The following is a 27,500-nucleotide window of genomic DNA, read 5'->3' as shown; positions in this document are numbered from 1 at the left end:
GTAACTTCCAATGGGTGGAGCCTAAGCCTTTTGACAGAATCAAATTATGTCCTCAGATTTCAAACAAATGTTCTCCTTTCTGGAACCATAGGGGTTATGAAAGAAGTTTAAATGGCAAACTCTTAAGAGCAAACTGTTTTTATATTGGTAGCATACTTTAGCTTCTAGGTCTTAAACTGAATTTTATAAGTCGCAGTTGTGATGACCATGCCCTGGTCCAGTAATCAAGGAGCCTCAATCCTCACCACTAACACCAGGGAGGTCGTCTCATAGAAGAGGAATGGGTAACAAATACACACAGTAAAGTACAATTTCCCTTAAGTACACACATAGATCACAGTCAGTCTGGGGCTGGTTGCTCCCTTGCTCCCCAGGTCCCCAATAAGACTCCCCACTGTCACAGCTATAGGGTCCAGATCTCAGCCTAGCTGGCAAGCTAACCTCCAGTACCCTCTCTGTCCAACCAGTGCTTCATGTCCCTACCCAGGTAGCAGACACACACTCACACTTTGAGATAAGTATTTATACAACTTCACAGACACTCCTGGGAAAGGCTGACACAGATTCTCTAGCTGTGCCCCTTTACCCAGACTATATGGCAGTAATTACTACCACCACCAGCTAATTAATTATCAGCTACCCAAAGGCCCTTAAAAGGGTGTCTAATTATTGCTGTGCAATATTGTTATCCAATTGGTAATGTGACTATTCAGTCTAAGGCATATTAGAGTGGCTTATTACAATAAATTCTATAAATATGCAATGTACTCTAGAGCCTACTTATCTCTTCACAAACCAGCCACAGGTAAAGGTTTTAATATATTTAATAATAATTAATTAAAAACACAAGACAATACTACTACACCACAGAGATATCTAAAAGTTCAGAGATCACACAGACACTTAAAATAATACAGTAGGGACAGGTCTGATGTCAAAGAAAAACACAATCTAACTTTCTAATCTTTAGCTATTCTTAAGAGAAAACACAGTGCTACAATCCTACTTTATATAGAGCATAAGCAGTGCTGGGGTTGATGGTCCAAGACAAAATGCTGTCTGTCTCTCAACAATAGTTTTTAAACTCACTAACAAACAGCTCTGCTAAGGCCTTCCCAAATTACATCATTTTGACACTTAGGTTTTCCCAGTATTCACATTACATCATTTTGACACATAGTCTGATGTTCCCAGGCAAACAAACTGCATTATTTAGCAAGCTAACACCTGCTCAGGAAACTACAATAAAAGACATTTCACATGTATACTCTAACAATTATTCCTTAAGTTAAGAGAACAGGAAGAATGTGATCAGCCAGCCGCTTCGGCACCAATTTCTAAATAATTGTAACTTGAAAGAACATTTGAAATGCTTGGCTTGGTTTTCCTTACAGCAGATGGCAATGTTGGAACAATCTTGAAGTTCACATTTTACAGAGTTTTCTTTCATTTAAGAACACAAGCCTGCATTTTACATTTATTTATACAAATAATAGAATTATGTATCAAATTCTATTTGACTAGGCTGGCAGCCTTTGCCCATCTTTCTCCAGTCTTCACAACAGTAAACACAGTAACTATTACATTTGTAATATTTTGTAAACAACTTACAATATCTCAACAACCTCACAAGTTACATAAGGATTGTAGCACTGTCAGCAGCATTTTATTCATCTACCTAAGAGCTTTCATATGAGACTAAGGAATTCTGTGTGTGTTACTTGGTTGTTAAGGTATTTAGAAAAATGTGAAAATTATATCTATATAAATTAATTTCATAAAAACAATAGTTAATATTTATTTACCTGCACTAGACAGAGGTCAAATAATAATGCAGATGAAATATTTTAAAACTTTGTACATAGCATGGTTTTAGAACTATTGATGCAAATATGAATAAGCAATATTTGACGCCTAGAGGCATCAGTAGGAGTTAAATGCAGGTACACCTGGAGGAGTCCCTTCTGTTCATCTTCTTTCACAATGCTACTGGTCTTACACAGAATGGAATGCACTACTGCATACTATTTTGTTTTCTTTTCTTTTGGCATTTATTTATCTCATCAGTGAGCAACAGCATTACATATCTATAAAGGGGGTAATTTATTCTTTAAAATGGGCCTTATACTATTTTTAACTCACAACTTATGTTCAAGTTCTATGAAACTTGACTGACCCTGAAAAAAAGAGTATATGTGATTTAGATACTTTAGTAGAAATAAAGCATAGAATAAATAAATAAAGAAAGAAAGAAAACTGAACAAAAATTATTCAAAGTTAATCAAAACATGGTCCTCCAAATGCTTGACTTGAAATGATCTTTTATTACAGGTATGCCCGTGATTTCATCCACCAGTCCATGTTTCCCATTGAAAAATTACCAGACACATTTTCCATAGCAGAAAAGTGCTGACAAAAGGTAAGAAACTTTTACAGACGTCTTGGAGATTTGAAACTGTATCCAATTTGCAAAGTAGAAATTCTGTGTGTGTTTGGGGGGTGTAAATGTGTGTGGGTAGGTTGTAACTAGGAGAAATGTCAGTCTGGAATGCCATTTCTTTTAATTGAGAGGCTTCTGCTGGTATAATACAATATTAAGGTTAGAAAAATAAAGAACTGTACAGAGAAAGAGGGAGATCCATTGGAGTGTCCCCAAGGACACTACTTTGGAATATAAGGTGAACATAATCACTGTTTGTTTTCACCTGAGTAGCCTATAGCAAATGAGTAGTGAAAAGTATATCGGAAAAAATCAGTGGTCTAAATGGAAAGGTAAACCAAGACTTAAAGAATTTGGTCTAGAAGCTAATAAGCAATAACATGGTCTTCAAGCAATGGAACAGGGTAATACAAAAGATAATACCCACCCATCCATTGCCCTTTATAGGTTCATAGGTTCATACTAGGCTATCTGCCCTAGGGCATTTATAAGCCTAGCCAGAGTGTGTGTGGCTTTCACCACCCCTTAGGATGAGAATACTATACCCATTAGTTTGCTGTGCCTCTGTCCAGCAGTGATACAGAGATGATTCCCGGGGTAAACCTACGATCTCCCATCCACTCGTCAAGATTTCTCTTGAACAGAGTCAGTGAGGGGCTCTGCCTCACATGGACTGGGATTCTGTTCCATAGTGTAGGGAGTCTCTGGGTGATGAATCTGTCCCTCCAGCACGTCCTATTTATATCCGTGTTGAGGTTTAAGTCTCTTGCTCTCGTGGCTCTGGTGGATTTGGATTTTTTGAGGTGGAGCATGTCCATTAATTCCGGGTTGGACATGGCCTTGTATGTCAGGCACAGATCACCTCTGAGCAGACGGTATGCGACTGAATAGAGCTGGAATTTCTTCAGTCGGGCATCGTATGACATATGTTTGAGCCCCTTTATCCTTTTGGTGATGAACTTTTGGGGTCTTTCCAACTGCTGCAGGTGTCGGGTAAGGTACATTCCGAATGGGGCGTTGTACTCAATCATTGGTCTGATAAGTGAAGAGTACAGGGGTACAATGACCTCTCCTGATCTGGATGTGAATCCCTTCATGATCAGGTGGGCAATGTAGAAGGTCTTCCTAACCACTTTGGCAATGTGAGTGTCAAAAGAGAGGTTACTGTCAACTTGGGTCCCCAGGTCCCTGATAACTTCTTCCATGTTTAATGGATTACCACCTATGTGGTAATTAGGGGTTACCTTGTTTTTCCCAAAGGGTATGACTATACATTTTTTGGCATTTAGCTTAAGGCCATGGCTCTGGCACCAGTTATCCATTTCTATGAGATCTCTCTGGAGGATGTCTGTGTCTGATGGAGTGTCAATTATGGTGCCCAGTTTGCAGTCATCTGCAAATTTTGTCAGCCACAATCCCCCCTATGTTTGCCTGCACTTCAGAAAAATAAATGCCGAACAAGAGGGGCCCAGGACTGAGCCCTGTGGGACACTGCTCGTGACCGCTTAGAGTCTGACATGGCACCAGCAACTCTAACCCTGTGTGTTCTGTCCTTGAGCCAGTTTGCAACCCATCTTGTGACATATGGGTTTACATCTAAGCTGGTGAGCTTTTCTATGATGCCCGAGTGGGGTATTGTGTCGAATGCTTTTGCTAGGTCAAGGTAGACTGTGTGAACTGCCTTACCCTCATCAATGGCCTTAGTGACTGTTTCGAAAAAGTCGACCAAGTTCAAGAGGCAGGATCTGCCCTTGACAAAGCCAAATTGGGTAGGATCCAGTGTCTGTAGGTCCCCAATGTCTTTATTTATGAGTTCCATTATGATCCTCTCCATAGCTTTGCAGACAAGGCTCATCAAGCTTATGGGGCGGTAATTTCCAGGGTCCGTAGAAGCACCGCCTTTGTGGAGTGGGACCACAGTTGCCGTACACCATTCTTTGGGTACGTATCCTGTATTAAGGCTAAGAATAAACAGCAGCTTTCTCTTGCTGTGTCCCCATCCTAGAAATTCAGTGAGTGCTAAATTCTGTCTAGTGTAAAGCAGGAACATATATAATATGGCCAAGTGGATGAGCAAAGGATTTTGAGTTAATTTATCATTCATCAACATCTGGTAGACTAATTTACCTCCATAATCTCAGCAGTATGACAAAGCATATGATAGACATTATATTGATTGCATTTTTGGTGTCTTTCATGAACTCAAGACAAGAAATGTCTAAAGTACATGATTCTCTAGTAAATTCAATGTTCATACTCAAAAACAGGTTTTAGCAGCTGAACTTAACGTTAATGGTACTACATATACAGAACCTGTGGGTATAGCAAACCTGTTGGCTGACAAATTTAGTGAAAACTTCACTCCCCCATCCTCGCCACATATACCATAAAGCATCTCTACCCCCTGTCCCCCACCTAGTATCTCTCAGAAGCAGGTCTTAAATGCCCTCTCCAAGGCCAAAAACACAGCCTGTATGGGACCAGATAACACCCCCAGGCTGTGTTCCATATGGGTAAAAACAGGAATTAGCAACACTATTGGGTACCCTTTCAAACCACAGCCTAAGCATTGGCTTTGTCCCAACAGAATGTAAAACAGCTACCATTACTCTCTTGCACAAAGGAGGTACTTCCACTGATCCTGGGAACTATAGGCCCATTAGTCTGACTAGCCTTATCTGCAAGGCCACGGAGGGAATCATCATGTACCTTATCAACAAAGATACAGGAAATCTCCAAATATTTGACCCACCCAGTTTGGCTTGTCAAGGTGAGATCATGCCTGCTAAACTTGATAGATTTCTTCAAGACTTTCCTGTAACTAGTCTAGTCCCGATACAGATTTGCTGTATCCAGGACTGTTTGTAAACTTCCAAGCCACCGAAGCCTTTCTGTTTTGAAGGGAAGCCTTGTAGCTTATCAGTGGGAGTGGTAAGCACTAGGTACTCATCTGCCACAAGAGGAGTGGTTTCTGGCCCAGAAACTGTAGTTTATAGGCCGTTTGGGCAGTTTTTTCCATCTCTTTCAATTTTCTGGATTAAAAGCCTGCATTTGCACTTCTTTTCCTGCCTTTCCTTTAACTAATTTAGTCCAGATATAAATTTGCTGTATCCAGGACTGTTTGTAAGCTTTTGAGTGGTGCCAAAATCTGCTCTTCAATTTTTTTTCCCCTTAAATCTGCTACTCTCTCCTGTCCTGCACTTTTAATAGATTAATAGCCTAGCACTTTGCCAGACTTCTTGTAGCAATTATTGTAGCACACAAAGTGCTATCAGCACTAAACGTTCTACAAGGAAACAGTTACAGTACTTATTATTAATGCCCACCCTCCAGGCATGTCTAAAGGTCAGTTCCCTGTGCTTTTTGCTATTAACCTGGTGAACTTGGGCATCCTGAGGCAATGTAGCAACTGCCTCATGTACATTGACAACCCTCTCTTCTTACCTCCAACACTCAGACTTGTGAGAGATGCACTTATATATCCAAATTGGAAGCCATGCACTCTCCAGCCAAGACCAGAGTAGCTAATCAAGAGGAGAAGGTCAGCACTTGCACACACCACATGGAACACATAGCCCTCCAGAACACACACAAGCACTGCCTTCACTTAAAAACACAAACCACACACCCACCTTCCTGGAGGCTCTCAATAAAAATCTACCCAAACAGCAGAAACCTCCAAGGCAGAAATGTACTTGACCACCACACCACAACACAACACTAATCATGAGACACATAACTCTCCTAAACAGTGTGCCACTCAACCAAAGCCCCTAAAGCAAAACAGCATGCCCAACACACTAATCATAGGTGACTTGATAGTGAGGCACACTGATGTTCCACTCACTAGGTTGAATAAGGAGAAAGTAGCAGTCAGCTGCCTGTCAGGTGCCAGGATCCACCACATAACGCACGCACTCAGGTCCCAAAACAACAGGTACAAATATGACTCTGTCATTGTACATGTAGGTGTGAATTACCTGAGACATACCTCTCTCGACTACATGAAAAGAGACCTGGAAGAGCTCTCGGATTATGAAGCCCAGGTGGTATGACCCTAGCAGCATCCTACCATCACACAGAATGATACCACAGTACAAGCAGAAAATGATTGATTTCAACAACTGGCTAAATTTCTGGTGTCATTCTAAGGGGTACCAGTATCTGTCTGCCTGGTATGACATGATTGACAGACCTCAATGCTTTGCCAGAGATGGCCTGAATCTGTCACCCCTAGGCTTTCGGATAATGGCCAAGGCTCTTGCCACCCCTATAGTGCCTTTTTTAGGTGGTGCTTGAAATGACCAAATTACCACCATAACAGCTACAAACAAATGCAATCTGAGGGTCATTCTGCTCAATGCTAGAAGCCTGAACCTCAAAATGCACTAACTCGAAGCACTCCTCAAAATGGAGAACATCGACATTTGTGCTGTAACAGAGACCTGGCTTAAAGCAGCAGAAAGTACCCCTGCACTACCAGGCTATAACTCATTCCACACCGTTTGGCCCCAGGACTTGGACTGAAGCTCTGAAGGTGGTGGTGTTTCCATATTCATAAAGGATGTGCACAACTCCAGACTGCTAGCCCAACAGAATGCCTCAGAGATACTTCAGGTGCAGCTAACATTGGGTAAGACAGCGATTCAGGTCATAGCCTGCTATAGGTCCCCAACCATGTCCCAAGACTCACACTACACATTTCTAAGTACCCTGGAGAATATTAGGGTCCAACCTAACACTCTCATACTGGGCGACTTCAACTACTTCTCCATTAACTGGGAAAACTACTCATGTACCAATACACTTGCCCAACGTTTCCTAAAATTCATTAATTCCAATGGCCTGGACCAGCTTGTTCTTTCCCCCACTAGAGGTAGCAACATCCTTGACCTGGTCCTTACTAACATGGGTGACCATTGCTCTACACCAATAGTCAACTCCTCCCTGGTTAGATCTGATCACAAACTAATCACCTTGGAAATACATCCCCCTGCAAAGGTAACCACCATGAAAACCTTCTCCAAAACTAACTTTGGGCTCCTAAAAACAGAGGTGGCTAACTTCTTGGCACCCATGCAAATGGAGAATAGTTGCATGACTGCCAAATCATACACCAATGCATTGTATGAACACATTCACAAATGGATGGATCTTGCCATACCCAATGGAACCAAGATGCTCTCCTCCAAAAAAAGGAAGCCAATCTGGTGGTTCCTTGCTATATAAAAAACTCTACAACAGAAGGAGGAAACTGATGTGGAATAAGGTGAAGTCCCAAGACAGGAAAAACTCCCTTATCAGCCTCAACAAAAAAAGTTGAGATCCCTCATCAAATCCTCTAAAGCTAGCTATGAAAACAGGATTGCAGCAAATAGTAAAGACAACCACAAGGCCTTCTATAGTTATGTAAAGAATCTCCATAGCAATACCCAGATTTGCTCTGAGCTACTGCACAATGGTACCTCCTATACTGAGCCAACAGATATTGCCAATATGCTGGCTGACAGATTCGTTGCCAACTTTTCCCCTCTTCCCCCAATGGATTAATCACAATGCAAGTAGATTGCCAGGCACCCGGTATTACTGCTGCACAGATTAAAACAGCATTGTCCAAGGCCATGAATATGGGACCTGACAATATCCCTGGCTGTGTTCTACATGAACTACAGAGTGAACTGGCACCTCACCTGTGTGCCCTGTTCAACCACAGCCTCACCTCAGGCTTTGTCCCTACTGAATGACTCACTGCTATAGTGGCAGGTCATCCAATTCAAACCATAGCCTCACAATAAACTCCAAAAATAATACTCAAATCACACCAACCGACCACACCAAACTACTAGAAGTAGAGATTGATAATCGCCTAAAATTTGATATCCATATAGCACAAACCATGAAAAAGGTAAACCAAAAACTAGGTCTCCTATATAGAAATAAAAGGTTCATGATTAATCAGACCAAAGCCACTATTGCAAGAAGCCACCTCCTCTCCATCCTTCTTTATGCTTCCCCTATCTTAACTAACCTTCACCAGACTGAACTTCACAAAATGGAATCATGCTACAACAAAATTGCCAAATTTGCAACAGACTCATCAAATAGAACCCATCACTGCCTTTCCCTAATGCAAGTCAAGTGGCTGGAACTTCCTCATCTACTAAGACTTAACCAAGCCAAAATTGCACATAAACTCTACTACAACCCTGAAAAAACACTTGCCGTTCAACAGCTAATTCAACCCTACACCACCACTAGAACCCTGAGATCTAGCAATCAAAATCTCATTCAAGTAATAAGACATAAAAATGAAGCAGGTAAATCTCTCTTTGCCTGCACAACAGCACAAACCTGGAACTCACTCCCAAACAACATAACTAGGACTACTTCTAGCACCCAGTTCAAACACCTCCTGAAATCCTACTATTCTAACAATTGGCTCTGCTCTTGCTACACCCCAGGGTAGCAATAACTATACTCAGTTACAAGGATACTATTACACTATAACACTTCCCTTACTTACCTCTGCTGATATCCTTGCATACTCATCCAAACATAACATCAATCTAACAGCTGAAATCATACCAACACTGGTTCTGTCTGGTACTATATTCCTTACCTGAAAACTGCTCTAACCTGTATCTAAGATTCATATAATATCTAAAATAGTTCCTCTTACTCTCATCCTACCTATACTTATATTGTAGTTATGCCACTATGAGCATTTACATACTGCCCAGTTATACTAAAGCAGAAATGTATTGTGAATGTAAATTTATTAATGTTTTTGTCGATATGAAGAAAAAAAAATGGGGTTAATCTCTCCATTCCTGTACTCATAGTACACTCTACTACTAATGTTCCTTTGTCCTACTTTATATGTTGTAAGTTCCTTTGTATTGCACTAATCTAATATTGTAACATGGAGCTTTTCTCCCCGGGCCTCCGCTGAAAATGGACCTGTGTCCAGTCGGACCCTCCCGGTTCACAAAAATAAAATAAAATAAAATAATAACTAAATAGTCATCCCTCTCCACAAAGGAGGAGTAATTACAGACCCTGGGAACTATCGCCCCATTAGCCTGATGAGTCTGATATGCAAAGCTATGGAATGCATCATTATGGACCTAATAAACAAGGATATAGAGAATCTCCAAACTCTGGATCCCACACAGTTTGGTTTTGTGAAGATTAGATCTTGCCTGCTCAACCTAGTCGACTTCTTTAAGTCAGTCACCAGAGCTGTGGATGAAGGCAAAATGGTTCATACAGCCTAACTTGATCTGGCCAAGGCCTTTGATACCATTCCCCCTCTCAGGAGTTATAGAAAAACTCACTAAGCTGAGCATCAACCCATATATCACTAGGTGGGTTGCAAACTGGCTCACAGATAAAACCCACAGTGTTAAAATAGCTAACTCCAAGTCAGACTGCCAGCCAATCACGAGTGGAGTCCCACAAGGTTCAGTCCTGTGTCCTCTCCTGTTTAGTATCGACTTTTCTGAAGTTCAAGTCAACACAAAGAGACTCCAGCTGACAAAGTTCACAGACAATTGCAAGTTGGGAGCTATTATTAACTGCCCAAGTGATGTTGACATTCTACCGAAAGGCCTCACTGAGACCAACGACTGGTGTCAGAACCAAGGTCTTAAGCTCAATGCCAAAAAGTGTGTCGTCATCAACTTTGGGAAAAACCCAATTCCCATGAATTACCTCATCGATGGTAGCCCACTGAAGACAGAAGGCTTTATAAGAGATTTGGGTCACAGTTTGACAGCAACCTCTCTTTTGACCACCACATTGCCACTGTGGTCATAAAGTCCTTCTATGTGGTACATCTCATACTGAGGATTTTGCATCCAGAAAGAAAGAGGTCATTGTCTCCCTCTTCTCTTCCCTCATTAGGCCAATCAACAAGTATAATGTCCTATTTGGCATGTACCTCACTAGACACCTGCAACAACTGGAGAGGCTGCAAAAGTACCTCACAAAGAGGATTCTAGGCCTTAAACACTTGTCCTATATTGACAGACTCAGAAAACTCCAGCTATTCTTTGTCTCATATCACCTACTTACAAGCAATCTCTGCTTGACTTCAAAGCCATGTCTGACCCAGCTCTGTTAGAAATGCTACAGCTAAAGAAATCCCAATCCCTGCACACCACATGCTCCAGAGGGGTCCCCTTCAGTGTGCTGACATTCCAAAATGCCGACAGCCATATGGCTGACACCATATGATCGACATTCGGACTGCTGACAATGTGGAACTGTCATCTCACTATAGTGTGGAATGGAAAGATTTCAATTTCTGCACTGTAGTGCGATCATGGAGTTGGTATATTAAAGTTATGGGGGGTGGGGGGCAGGGGGGAAATAGCCCCCCTGCTAGCAGTTTAAAGGAAATTTTATTTTCCTTTTCTGTGGACTTCTTACAATGTCGGCATTCTGAATGTCGATCATATGGTGTCGGCTATATGGTTGTCGGCATTCTGGAATGTCGGCATTGTGTAGGGGATCCCTCCAGAGACCTCTACCTCATTACCGCAATCAACAGAACATGCTGGAGAGACAGGTTCATAACCCAGAGACTGCTCATACTATGGAACAGACTTCCCATACATGTCAAACAGAGCACCTCACTGGCCCTCTTCAAGAGATTCACCCCAGGGATCACTCCAGTGGCTCTACTCAACAGAAGCACTGAGAACTAAGTTCGGGAGGCACTATGCCAGGGTAATCCTATGGGCTAAGCTTGTAAATGTTCCAGGGCCATTAGCGTAGCACACTCCTATGAATGTATGAACCTATAAGACAGTCACCAAAGCCTTTGACATGGGCAAATCTTTACATATAGGCTACCTTGACTTAGCAAAGGTCTTTGACATAATCCCCCACTCAGGCATCGCTGATAAACTAACTCAGCTGGGTACCAATCCATATATTGTCTGGTGGATTGCAAACTGGCACACTGATAGAACTTATTCGGTAAGAATAGGGGACTCGATCTCCTTCAGCCTACCAGTAACCAGCTGTGTTCCACAGGGATTGGTTCTACTACCCATACTGTTCGGTATCTACTTTTCTGAAGTACAGGCAAAAACCAAAGGCCTGTGGCTGGCAAAGTTTGTTGACATCTGTAAACTGGGAGTAGTCATTATGTCCCCAAATTATGTAAATGTCCTGCAGGAAGGATTTAGACAATCTAATGACTGGTACCAATGTCGGGTCTACTTTTAAAGCTCAGAATTTAAAAACTTTGAATTTCTTATGGTCAAGACCATAAGCTAGAAGTTAAAAAAATGTTTAAGTTCTTGCAGGGGGCCAAGCCCCCGCCCTGCTAATTAAATATATCAACTCTGAGATCACACTACAGTGAGGAAAAGTGTAGCTTTCCCATTCTGTGCTATACAGCAATCTCCATTTAGACAATTCAAAGTTTCAAAACTTCGATTATATGGTCTTGACCATAAGAAATTCAAAGTTTTGAAACATCGAGCTTTAAAGCTAGACCTGCCAAAGTCATGGTCTTAAACTCAATGCAAAAAAATGCATTATCATCCCCTTCAGCAAAGGTAATATACCCGCAAACTACCACATAAACAGCAATACCTAAGCACACATTCCGTAATGAGAGATCTGGGTATAGAGGTTGACAGCAACCTTGCCTTTGATCACCATGTTTCCACAGTGGCTAGAAGAACATTTTATATTGCTCATCTTATAAGTAAAGGCATCACCTCTAGAAAAAAAAAGGTTATTACTACCCCCATACTTTTCCCTTAGCAGGCCAATAATAGAGTACAATGCCCCCTTTGCTGTGTACCTTTGCAAGCACCTGCAACATTGGAGAGACCACAAAGGTTCCCTACAAGGAAAATCTAGGATCCTGAGCATCTATCCTGTGAAGTGAGAATGAAATCACTGTCACTTTACTCTGTGTCATACAGACTACTCAGAGGTGACCTATGCCTTTTCATATACTGCAATCTCTGACCCTGATAAAATGGAAATGTTGCACATTCGCAAGTCAAATGGCACATGGGTCACTTACTCTAAGGACCTTAATCTGATATGTGACATCAACAGAACTTGCTGGAAAGACAGGTTTATCTGAGAGAGGTTGTCTCTTCTTTGGAACAAACTTCCATTTCATAAAAAGCGCCTCATTGATCCTGTTTAAGTGTAATTTGGATGATCGGATGGGTGACCAGAAATTCATCCCAGGGGTTCCATCTTTGTCCCACATGGACAGTGGCATCAGGTGATGATTTAACTGTCTGCTAGAAACAGACACTTTTGGTAACAAGGGTGGAACTTGGCTAGACTTGTAAGGATCCTAAGGCCATTAGTGTAGTATAATCCTGTGATCCTAGGATCCTATGGTCCTATAAATTATCTCTCACAAAGGCGTACATTACAATAATATCACAACGTATAATCTAGGTCATTGCCCAAAATACCTCATTATGTTTGTCTTTATGAGGTTTAGGAATAAAATATGTAAGAGGAAAGATTCTTAATCTCACAAAAAGTCTGGTGAAATTGTTAGTTTAAAGAATGCCTGACACATTGTAACCATTTAGGAGATATGTTACCCTGTCTTGTCTTGCACATTTTTCTGAACGTTCAAATGTTCTTCTTGGGTACAAAATGATGGCTTCATTTAGCATGTCTGTTACCTTGTTGGTGAAAATGTGAGAGGTTAGGAAGAGGTAGATGTTTGCATTTTGTATTTTGTGTGGAAGCAGCATTTTTCAGATAAGTCATATTTTTGTAGACATTATAACATCTATTCATTTATATTTAAGATTGCTGTTAAGGAGAAAAGGCTCACAACTGGTCTGTGGCCTTCAACAGAGCTAGGATGATGGATTTTTAGAAGACAATTATAACATCATGTTTAATAAAAGGAAAAAGAAAGAAAAAAATGTTGGATAGGTTTGAAATAATGGTTAAGGTCTTCACCTCAAAGTCACAAGGTACAGGGTTTAATTCTTACCACAGGTTCGTAGGTTGGTACTGAGATATCTGCCCAAAGGCATATATTAGCCCAGCCATGTTGTGTGGTATTCACTGCCCCTTTAGTAGTTCCCTAGACCCTTGTACTAGCAGCTAGTATCCTTGGCCCCTATCTATTAGTGCTGTTGGTGTGATCCCTGGTGTGAACTTTCTGTTACCCATCCACTCATCAAGGTTCCTCTTGAAGAGTGATAGTGAGGGGCTCTGCCTTATGTAGATCGGGACCCTGTTCCATAGTAAGGGAAGTCTCTGCGTAGGGAATCTATCCCTCCAGCATGTTCTATTCATTGTTGTGTTGAGGTTTATATCCCTAGAGCGTGTAGCTCGAGTAGATTTGGTTTTGCTAAGATGGAACATGTTCAACAATTCTGGGTTGGACATGGCTCTGTGCATTAAACAGAGATCGCCTCTGAGAAAGCGGTATGCAACAGAGAACAGTCTTAGCTTTTTCAATCATGCTGCATAGGGCAACTGTTTGAGGCCAGTAATTCTCTTGGTTAGGTACCTCTGTGGTCTCTCCAGCTGCTTGAGATGTCTAGCCAGGTACATTCCAATTGGTGCATTGTACTCAATAATGGGTCTAATGAGGGAAGAGTAGAGGGGCCCTATTACATCCTTAGATTTTGATGCAAACCCTTTCATGATCAGATGGGTCACATAGAAAGATTTTCTAACCTCTATGGCAACATGATTATCAAAGGAAAGCTGGCTATCTACTTGGGTCCCTAGATCCCTTATTTCTTGTTCAGATTTCAGGGGATTACCTCCTATGTTGTAGTTTGCGGGTACTCTGTTTTTTTAAAGGGGATTACTATGCATTTTTTTGCATTTAGCTTCAGACCATGGCTTTGACACCATGCATCAGTCTCATTTAGGCCCTTCTGGAGGATCTCCATGTTGGCCAGAGACACTATTATAGCACCCAGTTTGAAGTCGTCTGCAAACTTAGTCAGCCACAGCCCTTCCATGCTTGCCTGTACTTCTGAGAAGTATATGCCAAACAGGAGGGGCCCCAGGACAGAGCCCTGAGGCACACCACTAGTTACTGGTCTGGATTCGGATATAGATCCCGCTACTCTTACTTTATGGGATCTGTCTGAGAGCCAGTTTGCAATCCATCTTGTGACGTAAGGGTTTATGCCCAGGCTGGTGAGCTTATCAGTAATACCCGAATGGGGAATGGTGTCAAATGCTTTAGCAAGGTCAAGGTAAGCCATGTGTACCTCCTTTCCCTTATCTATAGCTTGAGTAACTGTCTCAAAGAAATCCACCAGGTTCAGGAGGCATGATCTGCCCTTGACGAAGCTGAACTGTGTGGGGTCCAGCGACTGGAGGTTCCCAATCTCTCCATTTATGAGTTCCATAATGATTTGCTCCATAGCCTTACAGATCAGACTGGTCAGGCTTATTGGTCGGTAGCTCCCAGGGTCAGTTGTAGCCCCACCCTTGTGTAGTGGGACCACCGTTGCCGTGCGCCATTCTCTGGGCACATATCCTGTGGAGAAGCTGAGACTGAACAGGGTATTAAGATGCGGGGTTAATTCCTTTTGGAGCTCGCGTATGACACAGCCTGGGACATCATCTGGTCCCATGGAGGCAGTGTTTTTAGCCTTAGATAGAGCCTTGTTAACCAAGGTATCAGTAATAATTGGTCTTACACAATCCCCTGGAATGGTGATAGGCCCTGTAGGTGGTGGGGGGGGGGGGGGGGGGAGAAATTTGCACTGAATCTGTTATTGGCTAAGCTTAACATGGACCTTTAATGTAATTAGCCTAGCATTTACCTATAAATCAAGAACAAAACAAACCATGAATAACAACCAAATAGCAGTTTGCCTGGTTCAGATTTAGTTATTTTATTTACCTAGGAATCTATAATACTAAACTAATAATCAAATCAGTTTGATGTAAACTAAAAAAAGTGCTAACAGATGCCTTCATAGAGACCATACAGTTAAGCTCATAAATTCTGAGTCTGTGTGATAGAGCTAGTCTGACATATCACTGGAACATTTGTTCTATGTTAAAAAATGTGCTTCACATACTACACCAAGAAAGGACTGGATCTTAACTACACTAGTGATCTCTTACCTGCAAACATGTCAATTTTTATGTAAAAGGAATTTAAAATTTAATGCTCAAGTTCCAATGCTGAGTCACGTATAAAGTTAGGATTCGGGAAACAGCTACATCCAAACATCTGTAAAGATTGTGTGTTCCACATTTAACAATGATAGGGGTCTACAGAAAACCTACTCATGATGCTGTTTACCAAATGTTTGGAAAACAGAGTTCACAAGATGCTCTTGGACAATAGAGTTCATAAGATGCTTCTAAGATGGTAGAATATGCCTCATACCTTTAAAAACTGAGTCTGAGTCTGAAAGAGTGATCCATCCATGTGCTTTATCCTGTGCCTTATCATTTGTTGTGTTTTTACACGTTCTAAGTACTGGAACTTCTTATCTTCCTCAGCAAAGTATGGAAAATATACTGGCATTAACAAGTGCCTAATTCTATGATTTGGATCATTATCTAGGCTTTCATATACCCTCTGGGTGATGATTATGGAATGGATGCAGGTTCTCCTTCTAACCATTAAGAATTCTGTCAGCACATAATTGCTTTATGGCCAAAGCCGAGTTTATTACAGTATTTACCTATAGCCTAAATGGTAAATTCATTATAGTTTTGCGTGACAGTAACAAATATTGCCACAGAAGTGTTTCACAAGAATAGCAATAAATTCTGTCTGAGCTGACAGATTCTTCCTGAGTTCAGACTAAATAGTATGTCATCACTTGTGTGATCTTTTTATTCTGTAATTGCTTTTCTATACCAGTACCCTGTTCATAGGTTCATAAGTTCATAGGTGTGTACTAGGCTAATGGCCTGGAGGCTTTACAAGCCTAGCCCATAGGATTACCCTGGCATCGTGCCACCCAACCTTAGTCAGTGCCTCTGTCAAGTAGAGCCAGTTTCTTAAGATGACCATGCAAATGGTACTTTAATGCATCCCAGAAGTTCTAATTGAGGTATTATTTACTACAGTTATATTAAAAGTTTATTTCCTCCTATTTGGTATATGTTTATGGACTTACACTATTTTAAGACAATCCAGTATAGTCAACTGTATAGGAAGCTGGTATCTGTTCTTTATTTGTGAGCTTCAATGCAGTTGGAGAACAATTTGATAATATCAGAGGTAATCCTGTAAGTTACATAATAAGTGTATGATCAAGGTTAAAAGTAAATATGACTTTAGTTTCAGGAGAGCAGTAAAAACATTTTTGATAGGTCATGTTTATCCTTCGCCACAGCTTTTGAAAAGGGAGCTGAATTAATACAATTTGACTTTGCCGTGAGTTAAGTTATAAGCTTTGCCCTTATGTCTGACACTGATACTAAAGTGGTGAAATAAACATCCTCAAGTTATATTCCCTTCAGCTCATCCTTTGAAATTCTTTAAATATGTTGTTATTATTCAATGTGAAAAACTAAAATACTCCTTCAATATGCATTTCTAGCAGACCTGTCTGACAAAGAGTTCACAGTCATTTCAATGTCTGCTGACTTAGTAATTAAAATCTCTCCATTTCTTTTTGCTCCTGTGAGCTGTGAACAAGAGGCAACAACTTTATGTCCATGTTTGGCCAGCTTACCATGCTGACATGTTGAGACATGCATTTCATGAGATATCAGGCATCAAGCTTTTAGCTTCTTGATTTTGATTCTTTTGACAGGGTATTTAAACCCACTGATGTTTGCTTAGCATAAACACACAGACCATTTAGAGCCAGTGTCAAAAGAAAAAAAGTAAAAAATCGCCTAAAACTATACCCTGACTTTCAAACATATTAAAATAATCAAACCACTGAAGAAATGCAAGAAGTGGGGATTTCTGGTATCCAAACTAGATATGTATAGCAATTAACTTTGTACAAGAAATGGGACTGCCTGAAGCATTAGGATTTAGACATTACAGTGAACCAACAAAAGGGCATATGACAATTATTATACATATTAGGCTAACAGTAATGCTGCCATTCATGATGCATTGTACCAGTGTAGCTGTAGCATAAAAAAAATGTTAATGTAGAGCATAGTATCTGTAGGTGTATTCATCTTACCAATATCAAAAAACAAGTAATCTCCGCGGTATCCCTGAAGTCTCAAAACAACCCACTAAAGTGTAGTGGGTCCAAAAACAAAACAGTGTAAGAAAAGTACAGTTGTGTACATTTACCATAAATGTAGATTTTCGAGTGTATTCACTGTTGCAGTCATCACATTTGGGGGTAATCTGTTGGCAGGTTGCCCTCCATTGGCCTGAATAACAAAGTCCTGGGTCATGCGTCTGTTGCTGTCTCCTCTTCCATGACGTCAGGTCATCAGGGGTATAAAACATGCAGCCAACATCATTTTAATCAGTTTTTCTTGCCCCAGATGTCAGGTGCCCCCCCAAATGGGGAGCAAAAATAGATATATATAAACTGTAAATATATAAATGCACTTTAGAAACATAAAATTTACCTTCAACTAAAAGCAAATACACCACAAAGGCTTCTGAGTATAGTGAAGGAAAGAAAAGGTATAGAAAGGGGGCTGGTGGGTGGGTAATCCAGACTGCAACAGTGAATACACTCGAACATCTACATTTATGGTAAGTGTACATGAATGTACTATGTTCTTCGTGTTTCACTGTTGCAGTCATTACATTTGGGTAGAATCCCGAAGCTATGGATGGGAGGATGGAACTAAACAGCATTAGGAGCAACTATAAGGACCTGCAGGACTGCAGTGGCAAAGCCTGCCCTGGATTTAGAGAAGAGAGGTAAATGATAATGCTTTGTGAATGTATGAACTGAGCTCCAAGTAGCAGCTTCTAGAATATCTCTGGTAGGGACCCCTCTGAGAAAAGCTGCTGAAGTAGAGGCAGCCCTGGTGGAATGGGATCTGATCCCCTTGGGCACAGGATTACCATGGTGCAAGTAGCAGAAACTAACGAAATGGCTTATCCATTTAGAAATAGTCTGCTTTGATATAGCCTTCCTCTCTGATCCTGCAGCAAATGCTACCAGTAGTTGCTCAGACTTTCTTAGAGATTTTGTCCTGTTTAAGTAGAATCTTAGTTGTCTGTGTATATCCAATGAATGCAGAATCCGCTCCCCCTTGTTCTGTGAATTTGGGAAAAAGGTTGGCAGGTGAATAGTCTGGTTGAAAGCCACACTGGATACTACCTTAGGCGTAAAAGAAGGATTGGTCCTGAGAGCCACCCTGTCCGGGTAAAAAATAATGAAAGGCTCCACTACCATAAGAGCCTGTAGTTGAAACTCTTCTAGCTGAAGTGACTGCCAAAAGAAAAGCTGTCTTCCAAGAAAGAAATTTTATATCCACAGTAGCTGCTGGTTCAAAAGGAGGCAGGGTGAGTTTTTCCAGCACAAAATTGAGGTCCCATGCAGGAGTTGGTGCTCTCCTGGGAGGCCTTACATTTTTGGCCCCTCTAAGGTACTGTTTTAGCAGGGGATGAGAAAAGAGGGGAGGCTGTGTGTTGAAATGAGCTGAGATGGCAGAGGCATGGATTTTTATTGAAGAAAAAGATAGTCCTTTGTCAAACATCTCAGTAAAGTATTGTAAAATCTGAGGAATATTGGGCTTTGCTGGGTCTATTCCTTGTGCTTGGTTCCAAGCACAGAATCTCTTCCATTTATCAGCATAAAATTTTCTAGTACTAGGCCTTCTGGCTTCCAAAATGACGTCCATCACAGGTTTACTGAGAGATGTGGTTGGTAAAATTAGTTGATTAACCATGTTGCAAGATTCAGAGTTTGGAGCCGAGTGTGCAGAATTTGATAACTCTGCTGAGACAATAGGTGAGGTGTTTGAGGCAAGTACCACAGAGGAAGGTGTGACATATTCCTTAGAAGTGAGTACCAGTGTTGGCGAGGCCAGTCCAGAGCAATTAGAATCATTTTTGTTTTTTCCTGTCTGACTTTTAGTAAGACCTTGGAGAGTAGAAGCAATGGGGGAAAGGCATAGACTGATAGGTTTTTCCAGCTGAAGGGTAGAGCATCCACTTCCCATGCTTTTTTGTGATGAGTTCTTGTGCAGAATTTATCCAACTGATAGTTTTGGGATGAGGCAAATAGATCTATGTCTGGGCTTCCCCATTTCTGTGTTAACATGCTGAAGATTTGTGGATCCTGTTTCCATTTGTCTGGGTCCATAAGATTTCTGCTTAGATTGTCTGCCAGAGTATTTTGCTTTCCTGGCAGGAATTGAGCTTGAAGATGTATTTGGTAAGTCAAGGCTGTGTTCCACAAGGCCATGGCTAGTCTGCAAAGGGGGTAGGAATGGGTACCTCCCTGCTTGTTTATGTACCACATAACTGTGGTGTTGTCTGTCTTTATCAGTAGTTGTCCTGGATGAAGTAAGTCCTTGAAGGCTGTCAGAGCATTCTGCACAGCTAGCATTTTTTCTGGTTGATATGTAGATGCATTTGGTTTGGGCTCCATTTGCCCTGAATGCATCTCTCTGCCAGGTGGGCCCCCCAAGCATAGTCTGATTTGTCTGTAGTTAGGGTTTGGGTGGCAGGGGGTAGAGTAAATGACAGCCCCTTGTTTTGGTGACATGTCTCTGCCCATCAAAGAAACTCCTGTTGCAGGCAGGGAATGTTTCCAGGCTGTGACAATGTTGATTCCATAAGCTTTTTAGGTACCAGTGAAGTTTCCTCATATGCAGTCTCGCATATGGAATTAGAATGCAGGATGCCATGAACCCCAATGCCTGCAGAATTTGACTTGCAGATAACTGTTTTTTTGTTGCCATTTGTTTGAAGTATGTTGTCAATTGCATTTGTTTGTCTGGTGTGAGGTAAGCCATCTGGGCAGTTGTATTCAAGCTTGCACCCAAGAATGTAATTATTTGAGAGGGTACCACTTGTGATTTCTTTTCATTTATGGTGAATCCTAGGCATGCTAGAAGCCTTTTTACAAATGCCAGATGTTGAAGAAGAGTGTCCTTGTCCTCTGCCTAAATGAGACAATCGTCCAGATAAGGATAAATTTGAATGTTTCTTTGTCTGAAGAATACAATTACTGGTGCCAGGCACTTTGTTAAGACCCTGGGCGCAGTAGATAAGACAAAGGGCAGTGCAGAGAATTGGTAATGCAAAAAGCCTGCTTTGAAGCGGAGGTATCTTCTGCAAGATTCCCTTATTGGGATATGCAGGTATGCCTCTTTTAAGTCTAGAGTTACCAACCAGGCATTCTTGCCTAGCATAGGCAGTAGCTGTTGTAAAGTCAGCATTTTGAATTTTGGAATGTCCAGGAACGTGTTCATAATTGATAAATCCAGTACTGGACACCATGCTTTGTCTTTTCTGGGTACCAGGAAAAGTCTTGAATAAAATCCTTGTCCTTTATCCTTTTCTGGTACCGGTTGAATAGCCCTCATATCCATGAGGGACATGACTTGTTTCTGGACCTCTGCTCACTGGTTTTGTGGCAGATCTGGCCATCCGTTTGGAATTGGCAAAGTGTGGAAATGAAATCTGTACCCCTGGGTTACTATGTTTAATACCCACTTGTCTTGGGTAATTAACTGCTAATTTTGAGCATGAAGTGCTAGTCTTCCCCCCAAGGGGGCTGCCAAAATATAAGTGCTTGGAGATGGTAGAGGAAAGTCATTGAGACTGCTTACTGTAGGGTTGTGCTTTGTTACCTCCAGATTTGGAGGTGGAGGCACCCCATTGCTTTGACCTGTAAGATCCCTGTGATTGATATCTGGAGCCTTTGGAGCACCTGGGTTTGCCCTGAGTGGCTCTGTTGGACACAGGAAAGGACCAATTCTTAGTAAGCCAGTGCCTACTGAACCTTGGTGGCTGCACTTGCAAGAAATCTTTTGCAGTTTGCATAGATTTAGCTTTGTCTTCCATTTTCTTTAAAACCTCTTCTGCCTTATTACCAAACAGACTATCATGCTGTAAAGGGGCATCCAACAATTTAGCTTTAACATGATCAGGCAGATTTTGCTCCTTGAGCCAGGCATGCCTTCTTATCACAGATCCAGTTACAGCGGCCCTGCGAGAGGTTTCCAAGGAATCAAAACCACATTGCAAAGTATGCTTTCCAACCTTTTCTGCTGAATGCAATAAATCCTGTAACTCTTTATTTTCCACGCAATCAGAAATCAACATCATTTTCTGTTTCAATAAGCCCATAACATGCTGTTGATATTTAAGCATATGAAACTGGCAGTTTAAAGCCCTGATTGCCAAGGTTGCAGACGTATAAACCTTCTTACCCCAACTATCCAGTGCCCTGGAATCTCTATCAGAAGGGGTAGGATTTTTGGCTGTAGAAGCCTTAACACCCTTGGGACCCTGAGAAATAGTCTCAGGATCAGCAGCAGGATTTTTGAAAAGAAATTTGTGGTAATCAGGAACCCTGTAATATCTGTCTGGCTTACTAGGAGCCGGAGGCAGGGAATCAGGAGCCATGCTTTATTCCAAGAACACATCATCAACAATGTCTAATACAGGAGGTATTGCCAAAGGCCTATGCTGAGGAAGAAGAAGAAAATCCCTAAGCCTCTTTTTTGATTCAGAGAAGTCCTGACTCTCCCAGTTAAAATGTTCCCTTAAGGTATGCAAAGTCTCTCCAAAAGAGTAATCCTCAGGAGGAGATGCAGATAGGATGGATTCCTCCGCATCAGAATCCTCATAAGGTAGAATAGAAAATTCCTGATCAGAAGAGGAATCAGACAAAATGGAAACCTGATCTGAAGATTCATAATCAGTGCCTTGCCTAGGCCTCTTAGCGTGTTTGTGTGTGTGTGTGTGTGTGTGGGGGGTTGGAACCTCTGATCAAGGTAATTAAATCCTCAGCCATGTTTGATCATTTGTTTTTTAGGCATGGGGCCTGAGCATATGGCTCATGCGTCAGTTTTTTAGACATAGAAGTCGATTTTGACCTTGTTTTTTTTGATGGCATCAATTTAATATAAAAATGTTGAGGCCTAAAAACAACCTCAGAAGCCGGTGCCTGCTCAGCAGCTCCAGACCCATCCAAGGGAGAGACATCCACGGGTTCAATACTTTACGAATCCTGGGGCATACCGGACTCAGAATGGGTCTTGGTAGAGGCCTGCGACTCAAAAGTAGCGGGTATCAGGGGCTGCAAAAGCACCTCACTGAGTACCGGCGAACCGGCAACTGGCTTAGGAGAAGCTTCGTCGTCGGTGTTGGACCTCGACGGTCTGTCTCTGTCTTTTTCCTTGTATTTTTTGTGAACTCCGGTAGTCAGATTGCTAACCAACAACATTTCAAGGTAGTTAAATCTTGAACCAAAATATTTAGAAGCAAAAATATACTGACGCTTAGTAGTGCGTTGGTTAAATTTAGCACAAAACCGACAGCAAGGCACATTGTGATCAGGGCCTAGGCAAGGAATACAGTAGAAATGAAAATCCTTATGAGGTGTTTGCTTCCCACAAGTAATGCAATTATTAACTTTTACTAACATCGGTAAGGAGCAAGAAAAAGTTTTCCCAATGGGTTACTTAGCTTTAGTTTAAAGACTTCGGTTCTGAAATTCGAAAATGAAAATTTCAGGAGTCGGCCGACCGGCACTTGCGAACTGCTTCTGCTTCATTCACCGCATGGCAAGAAAGACTGATTAGAATGGCATCGGCTGCATGTTTTATACCTCTGATGACTTGACGTCATGGAAGAGGAGACAGCAACCGATGCAGGACCCAAGACTTTGTTATTCAGGCCAACTGAGGGCAACGTGCCAGCAGATTACCCCCAAATGTAATGACTGCAACAGTGAAACACGAAGAACATCTTCTCTGTGTGGAAGATTTTCAGTCCATATATTTCTAGTTCATCACTATATATTAATCAGATCAGACAATAGTAGTAGAAGTAGTGAACTTAAACTCATCTTAACAAAACAAAAAATAATAATAGAAAATATATAATTGTACAGCATTACTAAGTATTCAAAAGTAATCCAAGCAAGGCAGGCAACAAATTAGATGTATACAATCAGCATATCCTAGCAGCAGAAACAGTCCAAAGTAACAGCTTATGTGGATAAATAAGAACTCTGCTAGGCTAGACTCACAAGCCCATAATGCAGACTCAGTGACTTAACAGCCCTAGAAGCACTCCACTTTGCATGAAGCAGATGCATATGTCACTGAACTTTGCAAACATATGCATGGCAGAGTAATGCCAGCAAGGCATAACAAGGAAGGACATAGCCTTTAAAAAGACTTACGATGTATTAAATATACAAGAGGTTACAGAGGGATAATAAAACATCCTGCCATTTAAATATGTGGAAGCCCATCTGCTTAGTGAAACTGTCCCATAACTTCTTATAATGGCTGTAGACTAAGAGCAAATATTGTCACTCAGTAGATACCATTTTCTCACACAAAGAGAAAGCAGTGACTGTCAGCCTGGAGAGAAAGGTATGCAACCAGCCAAAAATGTTTTGTAGCCTGTAGACATTTCTTGTCTTTCCAGGGAGTACAACTGTTAAACAGGACATTTTCCTTCCCTATAGTGTTCTTTTTAGACAATTTCATATTCATCCATTGATATCTATATCTCTGTATCTCTCCATCTCTGTATTTATCTATACCTATCTCTCCCTTTCTATCTATCCATCTATCTCTCCCTTTTTTTCTCTTTTGATCTGTCTCTATCTCTTTCTCCCAATATCTATATCTGTGTCTATCTCTGTCTCTCACTCTCTCTATCTGCTATCTATCTATCTATGTAGATCTATCTATCTATCTCTCTATCTATCTCTCTATCATCTATCTATCTATCTCTCTATCATCTATCTATCTCTCTATCTATCTATCTATCTATCTATCTATCTATCTATCTATCTATCTATCTATCCCTGTCCATTTATCTACTTTTTTATCTCTCTGTCAATCTCTTTATCTATCTATCTGTCTGATTTCGATATGGTTTAGTACTTGGAAGATGTTGATAATCATACCATTAATGAAACCTGCTTTACAACTCTAAAAATGTATAAGCGTGAATCGGCTTTCACTGTTGCAGATCTGAAAGGCCATTTGTTGTAGTCTCAGTACAGCAACAAAACATAAGCACATCTCACGACATGAAACTACTCATACACAAAGAAAAAAAAGCCAATAGTATTAGTTATTAAAATTATAGGTACTTGACACACACCATCTGTGTTCTGTACAGAGCAAAAGGATGTCCTGATTAATCACCAGGATTAAAAAAAGTCAATTAAAATGCAGTGCTTATGAGAGATTTTAACAATCTGAACAGCAACAGATAGCTTACAACATCAAATAAATGTACTCAGTTATTAATTAACTAAATCAAAACACACAAAAATAAAAAGTCTAGATATCCACGCAATATGTTAAATATCGTAGTGACAAACATAAAATTTTTGTCCTCCAAACTGATGTCTTAATTAGCACAGGTCATGATGCTAATGTATTTAGTGTAAGAGTATACTCAAACTCATTCAGAAATAAATCACCATTTCCATTGTATACCATTGGAATCTATGTTGTTGTTGTTGTTGCGTCTTTCGGCTTTTCCCGGTTAGGGGTCGCCACAGGGGAACTCCGGTCCGCTAATGATTGGCAGTAGATTTTTACATGCCGAATTGCCAGCCCTGATAAACAACCTTCAACAAAGGTACGCCCTTTCATGCATGTCTCCAGACAGAAGACGGTCTAGCTGAGAATCAAACAGGACAACATCTTACTGTGAGGCGACAGCGCTACCGCACCACCACCGCAGTTTGGAATCTATGATGAATTCAAATATATGTCTTCAAAACCAGAATGGGGCATTGTCCTCAGTACCACCACACACACAATATCGCAGATGTACTGGAAGCATCAATGAATTCTATGACATTATTAACTTCTCCATTTGTGAAAGCATGCTGGTAAGAAATAAATATGTATAATAAGTCAGTAAATAAATTAATGAAAGAAAAGCTTATACAATCTCTGAAGTAATAAAATATGCAATAGAGAAAAGATGCATGCTACCAAATCAAATCAAATCTAGATTATCAAAATAAAATGAATCACCTGTCTTTTTAAATCTTCTATATCTAAGTACTAAACTGAACATTATTTCAAATTCTTTAAGTAACAAGTCATTCTTTAAACACATCAAAATTTAGGGAAACAATTATGATTATAAGGTATCATCAACAATTATCAAGCTTCAGGACAAAGTGAGTGTAGTAGCAAAAACCTTTCTTATAAACATCACAATAAGCAATAACATTTCAGAGTGCTAAATACAGAAGGAGTTACATTCCTTATATAACTGCTGATGTGGCCACATTTGCCCCATTTGAAGTTAAAGCTAGGATTACCTATGTATCAAGAAAGATATCTTGTTGCTTCCATTGGGGAATGAAAGAACATCTCATTAAGATTATGTCAGTCATATTATAGGGCTCATAAGTCAGTATTGGGTTAATTGCCCTGAAGGGCCATTTTGGAATCAAACCCTTGGCTCTGTGTTTGTAAGGTGAGGACCATAACCATTGTGCCAAACTCATTCTTATAATGTTTATATGTAAAAATATTCCTAATGTACTCAGATTTATCATACCAGGCTGTTGTCTCACTAGCTGACAAAGGATACAAAAGGCAGAAATCATATAATACCCAAACAATTTTAGTCTAAGGAGTCTGATGAGTGCTTCATTAAACGCATGACAAAAAACATAATACAACTTATCAGAAGAGGCACAATGGCCCTGCTTCTTTTCATTGTAGAATACTGTGGGTTTAGTTTATAAATCTCTTGATTTGCCTTGATAAGGTATCAGCAGCAGTTGATAACAGACTGGCAGTGGATGTTGCTTCCTGTGACCTCTATTAAGGCACTTAGCACTGTTCCACATAAGATAGTAATTAAAAATGAAATGCCTAAAATGTCATTATGTATGCGGTTCACTTTATAAAACAGGATGCCGTAAGTAAGGTTAAATGCTACCTGTCCATATCAATAGGGAATAGAGGCAATGTTCTCCCAGGACCCTATTTTGAGATTACATCTTTTCCGACTTCTTCTCGGGTATAAATGTTAAAAATCTGTTCTGTTTAACCAAGTATGTGGAAAACTGTAATTTAAGTTATTAAACAATACTGAGTTCCCCTAAGATGGTTGTCAAAAAATTTATACCTGAAACACTCAAAATGGCCTTGATTATCGTATGAATAAATGTAATGCCGTAAGACTTGTCAAACTAGATAGACCTTTTGATTGGAAAATATCTGTTCAAGTCATAATAAAACATCATCTTTAAAAATCCAGGTACAAGAGTAGGCAGCAATTTACAAATTAACCAGTATGTGTCTTTCAAAGTTAGAAATGTAATAGCACATCTAATTCTCAAATGCACATCTAAACATTCCAGGGCGATCATTATACCACTTTATACCTCTCTGACTTGACACAATATTGACTATAACACTGTTCGCAGTAACCTTTGAGCGAGTCACCTGAAGCTATGTAGAAAAATCATAAGGATGAAAAATCTGAATTGTTCACAAAGACTTCTGGAAATTTAATTATATTCTGATCTTATAGGTTGCTTATTCTTGACTGCAGCTTTTTCTATAAATACATGACTGACCTAGTTTCACATGGCGGCTTGTGGCTGGAGAGCTTACAGCAGATCACTAAACTTAATAGTAAAACAAAAAATCTATAATAAAATAAAAATGGCAGGTACTTTGAATGGAACCTTTTATGTTGATCATGTAATTTCACCCTTAGAAGTTAGTCATTAACTTCCTTTAAAAAATATCTTGATATGTAAAATTTATCAGTAGAGAGTCATCAGAGTTGGATGTATCAACCCTTTTGTTAGAGTGTTTTTTTTTTTCCGTACATGGAGTGACATTAGTGTGGGGGGTATTGAAAATGGAAGTATGAGATATGGGAAGTACTGCATCTACAAAAAGAGCTTTTCTTCTCTGGTTCCTTCAGTAAATG

The 27,500-nt window shown here is 40.5% G+C and overlaps 1 protein-coding gene across 3 annotated transcripts in view; it reads left to right on the top strand.

Moving 5' to 3' along the window:
- Positions 1 to 27,500, top strand: part of CALCR (calcitonin receptor) — a 2,888,559-nt gene that overhangs the window by 612,274 nt on the left and 2,248,785 nt on the right. For all 3 annotated transcript variants that reach the window (XM_044067646.1, XM_044067647.1, XM_044067645.1), the window contains exon 2: positions 2,332 to 2,419. The gene's annotated coding sequence lies outside the window, so the exon portion shown is untranslated. The remainder of the gene's footprint in view (positions 1 to 2,331; positions 2,420 to 27,500) is intronic.

Source organism: Protopterus annectens, chromosome 3.part1 (assembly GCF_019279795.1).
Source record: "Protopterus annectens isolate FY-2018-M chromosome 3.part1, PAN1.0, whole genome shotgun sequence".
NCBI lineage: Eukaryota > Metazoa > Chordata > Ceratodontiformes > Protopteridae > Protopterus > Protopterus annectens.
This window is presented reverse-complemented; position numbering and strand designations above follow the sequence as displayed.